Raw genomic sequence first — 6,268 nt, 5'->3', positions numbered from 1 at the left:
CTCTCTCTCTCTCTCTCTCTCTCTCTCTCTCTCTCTCTCTCCCACACACACACATACACACACATCTCTCTCTCTCTCACACACACACACACACACACACACACACACACACACACACACACACACACACACACACACACACAAAGAGGACTGAGGACACACACAGACACACACACACACACACACACACTCAGGAGAGAGCGAGCGTGAACGCCACACTCCCGTTCGTGTGCTTCGTTTCGAGTAATGCAATCACACGGGGTTACGAATAAACGTAATGAAAATGAAGACTCCATCCGAGGCCCTCAGATCCCTAAAGACACAAGCACCGCATACGAGGGTACTGGGCTTATGGGTGCTCGTGGATCATCACAGACAAGATCCTCAGGCTTAGTAATCAGGATACAACTACCGCCCGTACTCTGAAACGCTTTGTTCTCTCATAAGAGCCGGATCTTAAAGTCCACAGAGAAGATTAGTCGCTTACCGCGGACCATTTTCTAAATCATAATACACATTACTAGAATGATGAAAATATCCTTTATAACTTCAATAACTTCCACTACAACCTGTTACAATAAGTCGAGGGAAGACGCTGAAATGTTTGAGAATGCTATTTAAGAAGTTATGGGTTGAAGTTTAATAAAGCTGGACAAAAAACAAAACAAAACTTGTTCCTAAATTGAATGAGAGACAGGACTATATTCGGCATCACTTTGTTGGCGCTGAGGATGTAAGAAGCGTTGAACAAAGAAAAGACAAGTTTATGGACAGGGTTAATAGGTGGATATAGGCATGTATGTTTTCTACAAGATCTATCATATGTCTGCCTTCTGGCTTCTTGTATCTTGCCTTGTGTTACGATGTTCTAAACGTACCGAATAAAAAAATCTATAATCAGCAACCACCACATCAGGCAATGCTTTTTTCTTTATCATTTACTTTGGATATTTTTTTCCTCACTGATACATGCGATATTTTAGTGTCTTCAATATTATTACTGTAATCGTCATTGCCTTCTGTAAAATGTTTGTATTACGTTGCCTCGTCACTGTTGGTCAGTGCTACATTCTGGAGAACCCAATCAATGTCATTACCTTTGTTAACTTGTACATGCTTCTACAGCAGTTTGCCTCTAAAACAGGAAGGCTTATATGGAATCGTACGTTCTTTTACATATCTTCTGATCCTCTGATACAAAATTCTGAAACTGTATTGAAAGGCGTTGCGTTTATAGAGTATTGTGTTCTTTGCAATAATGTTACCCTGATGCGTGGGTTTAGTGATGTTCACTTAAAAAAAACAAAAAAAACTCTACCGCAAACGAGGAAATGTAATAGATGAACAGTGTGCAGCATCTTTTACCTAATGTCCATGTGTATCAGACGTTCTGCCTCTACCATGAAAACAACAGTCAAGACACAGCTTCTAAAATTAAAGTATTCAGAATTTTGATATCAATAAACCTTATTCTCAAAAGTTTCTCTTGACTACTTTTAACAACCTCTAATGGATGTTCTTGGGGAGTTTTAATGGTCTCTAGAGATAGTCTGACAAGTATTATGCATCTTTACTGGAAAACAAAACATCCATCTCTATGGTTTTGAAAATAAACATGATGAGATAAGAGTCTTTCAAAATACGTGTTCTCATTATGAATTAATAGCATCCCAGCACTTCCTATCCTCATTAGCTGCGAAGTAACAAAGCTAAACATCTCAATCACGTTCTTTGCCCAATCCTGCGAGGGTTGCTAATATTGCCATTATGAATCATTATGAAACCCGCCGCCTCGATCGCTGCTGAAGGCGTGTGGTGTGGGAAGAAGAAAAATTATACCTGATTTTTTTTTATCTTTTAAACAACATTTTTCCTTCTAGCCAACCACACTAAGAGGGTTTTTTTTTCTTTTCTTTCAACGAAATTTCATAACGCGGCCTGAATCCCCGAGTCGCGGGCGTGGTGGGTTGTTTTGATGCGCGGGACTCCCAAGGCAGCGCGACAAGGATTAATGACTCGTCTTTATGGCCGTGGTGGTGGATGTACAGGCCGGGAGGAAGATGATGCCTGGCCGTGTGTGTGTGTGTGTGTGTGTGTGTGTGTGTGTGTGTGTGTGTGTGTGTGTGTGTGTGTGTGTGTGTGTGTGTGTGTGTGTGTGTGTGTGTGTGTGCATGCGCGCGCGAGAAAAAGAGAGAAAAAAAGAGAGAGAGAGAGAGAGAGAGAGAGAGAGAGAGAGAGAGAGAGAGAGAGAGAGAGAGAGAGAGAGAGAGAGAGAGAGAGAGAGAGATTAATATATTTTCTCTCTCTCTCTCTCTCTCTCTCTCTCTCTCTCTCTCTCTCTCTCTCTCTCTCTCTCTCTCTCTCTCTCTCTCTCTGGTATAGGCCTACTCTCTTTTTAGTTTTTCTTGGGTCCTCCTTTTTTTCATTTACATATCAATCTATTTCAGTATCAAGGACACACACACAACTTGAGGCATCTTCCTCCCTTATCTCTCTCACTTTCTCACTTTCTCTCTCTCTCTCTCTCTCTCTCTCTCTCTCTCTCTCTCTCTCTCTCTCTCTCTGCTTAAGGCATCGCTTCAATGTCTTTTAAACATTTTTTCCGTGATATCTCTCTCTCTCTCTCTCTCTCTCTCTCTCTCTCTCTCTCTCTCTCTCTCTCTCTCTCTCTCTCTCTCTCTCTCTCTCTCTCTCTATCTATCTATCTATCTATCTATCTAATCTAGACATACGCTTCATGGTGTTCCCCTTACGAAGCTGTTTGTTGTTTGATCACTTTGCTTGTTTGTTGTGTATTTTGTTCTGTTCTGATTTGTTTTGTAGACATTTACGTAAAACTGAATGTTTTTTTCTTTTTTTGCATCATAATTCATCTGCATTACATTCATCAATTTATCACTAACTGTATGAACACTTTGTGAACTTAATAAATATTGCCAAACGCCTAATGGATCAATAAATTAATAAAAAAGACCTCTCTCTCTCTCTCTCTCTCTCTCTCTCTCTCTCTCTCTCTCTCTCTCTCTCTCTCTCTCTCTCTCTCTCTCTCTCTCTCTCTCTCTCTCTCTCTCTGATCACGAGTCTTTGGTCTCTCCTTAGAACTATTATCAAAGGCTACGTAGATAAGCGATAGAGTTCTTATGATGTTTTCCAATAAATGATGCAGACTCATACAAACACTACTGAAAGTCTCAATAACCTTCACTATAGCCAGCAAAAAGTGCTCAAGTGTAGCGCCGAAACGTTTAAGAATACGAAGACTGCTACAATGTTCGATGTTTATATGGTGGCGTGCGTGCTGCTCGCGCTGACATTCAGATCCCTGTGAGAGTAAAAGGTCAACATCTTTTCTAGGTTATGAACTATTTATGAGATTATAGTCCATAAATTATTAGGGAACTCGGACGTAAAAACTGAAAAAAAAAAAACGTGTCTAAAAGGTTGCATATCGTTATTGATGTTATTATTGTCTAGCAGTGAAGAGGTTACTGATCGAGTTAACAAGACAACCCAACAATGGTCTACAACAAAGATCAATCAGTGTTGGCAGCAAAGAGTGTTAGGATGATGCTATGGTTGACGAGATCCTAATCAGAGCTTAATTGTCTTAAAAGTCATAGTGATTACTGATATTGTATGGTAGTGAATATGTTAATGATCAAATTAGCAAGACAGCTTAACAATAGTCAAAACTGAAGATAGATCCGACTGTTGGGAGCAAAAGACTGTTGAAGTGACTTTACGTTTGATGAAATTGTAATCAGCAATGGTTAACAGTATTCGGATTGCCTTTTATGGGTCCCCTCCAGCAGCAAAGTGTCGGGGAGTTACCAGCTGAAGGATCGATACATCTCTAATTAGTGTGGTGAGAGGCGCATAGTTTTATAATACAGGATACGAATCTGTATTCATGGATTCCTTCATCGATGGTTTGCATATTTATTTATTCTCTCTCTCTCTCTCTCTCTCTCTCTCTCTCTCTCTCTCTCTCTCTCTCTCTCTCTCTCTCTCTCTCATTTGTCTATCCATGTATCCATCTTGCCCCACCCATCTATCAGTTTTATCCATCTATCCGTGCATCAATATATTCGTCCATCTATTCTTCCATCTATCAACTTATCCATCTATCAGTCTACCTTTCTATCTAATTATCAATCCATCCATCCATCCATCTATCTATACACACCTGCAAACATATACACACGAAAAGTAAACACGTAAACAACAGCAAAATATCAAGATTACAAATCCCACACGAAAAATACACGAACTTCCCATTAATAATTATCCATTCTATCCATTTACATAAACACGCAAACATACACACACACGAAAAATAAACTCGTAAACAAGAGCACAACATCCAAGAGTACAAATGCCCCAAGAAAGGACACACGTTAAGAGAAAAAGAGCAGCGTCAAATTGGGCGGAATAATTACCAATGTTCATAGTAAGCCTGGTGATGCGAGCCGCGAGTCATGCCATCACTCAGTCTCGCCTCCCGCTGAGAGCCGACGAAGAGGCGCTCCACCACACCCCGCCCCACCACACCCCGCCCCACCACACCCCACCCCACCTCGCCTCGCCCTGCACCTCCCCATCCCGCTTCCTCCCTTCGGCAGCCAGACCAGCAAATTGTTTCCCACGGGCGTAAAGGGATGTGAGCGAGAGGGGAGGGAAAAAAAAGGGAGGGAAAAGGGAAAAATCTGTTCTCTTCCAAGCTTTGTGTGATGAATTAAACTTTTCGTGGGACGGTGCCTTGGGGGGAGAAGGATTGGGGGATGGAAAATGGTGAAACAGAGGACGGGAGAGGGAAAGTGGTGAGGGAGAGGGAGGGAGAGGAAACGTGGCGTATTGTCACTGTGGGGAAATGTTATCTTTATTTTAATTAGTGACAGTCACGTAAAGTTGCAGAGGAACATAGCACCTAGTAAGATCAAAAGTGAAGTTACAAGAATCAGTAGACAGACCTACACGTGACAGTCCCTCTATAAAAACAAACTTGCCTACGCTCACATACACATCCTCCCTTAGATAACACTAATCGCCTATTTGCGGACATGACAACGTAAACAAAGCGAGAAAGAAGAATTTAAGAAGCAGTAGGTTTACACGAATCCCTGTATAAAAAAAGCACATATACCTATATCAGTTATCAACACTATCCATAAATACCGCCTAATCATCTCATCCCAATATGTTTAAATAAAAAAAAATAAATAAAAAAATAGCAACAAGGCGCAAAGAAGAATCATTCACGCCGCGGTTGTCGCTACTGGATTCTTACCTGGAGAGTTTCCTTATTAGTAAAAGTTGCCTCGTATTTCGGCGGCACGAGGAAAACAAAGCGTGGGAATCATTACAGTAGTGTCTCGGGGTCTGGCAGCACCGGGGGTCATTGATCGGTGCACCTGCTGTTCCTGGATCCCACCCGAAACACGACCACGAGTACTTGGGCTGGTTAAAAAAAAGTTGTATGGCTTAAGTTGGTCGGGTTTTTTTTAGTGTGGAATATGACGGTGTTCTGTACAGTTAGGGAAATTTTACTTTATTTGTCTTTGCTTCTGTCTGTCCGTCTGTGTGTGTGTGTGTTTGTGTGTGTGTGTGTGTGTGTGTGTGTGTGTGTGTGTGTGTGTGTGTGTGTGTGTGTGTGTGTGTGTGTGTGTGTGTGTGTGTGTGTATTTTTCTATCTATCTATACAGTATACCTATCTATCCACCCATCTATATCTTTATCTCTATGTCTGTCTAGCCATGTCTATCTATCTTCCATCTATCTATGTCTACCAATCTTCTATCTATCTATCTATCTTTCCTTGAAAATCAAAATAATAGGTGAACAAATAAACAAACAAACAAGGAAAATAAACAAATAGAACGAAATGAAAAAAAAAAATGGATAAACATATATCACGCGACAAATTTTATTTTTCCTGTCAGTTGTCAGCTTTAGTTCCTGCTGCCGGCTTGTCTCGGTCACTGGCGGCGCTGGTCTGTCTGACTCTACTGCAGTGTTACACTTTTCACATTACATGATGTGCACCTCCTTCCCATAAACGTGTTGCCAGTTTGATCTCATTTCCATACTGAAATTTAGCTTAAAAGTGATAGAATATTTACCAATGTTTTCTCTTTTTTTTCTATTCATTCGTTTATTTACTCATTTGTTGATTTATTTACCACTCTTTAAACCTTTCAAATTGCGAAAGTCATGATAAAGAGTCCGATCTTAACTCTTTCACTGCTGGACAAATATTTTCTTATATATA

The sequence above is a fragment of the Scylla paramamosain genome, chromosome 2, assembly GCF_035594125.1.
Source record: "Scylla paramamosain isolate STU-SP2022 chromosome 2, ASM3559412v1, whole genome shotgun sequence".
NCBI lineage: Eukaryota > Metazoa > Arthropoda > Malacostraca > Decapoda > Portunidae > Scylla > Scylla paramamosain.
Note: the sequence above shows the minus strand (reverse complement) of the source record.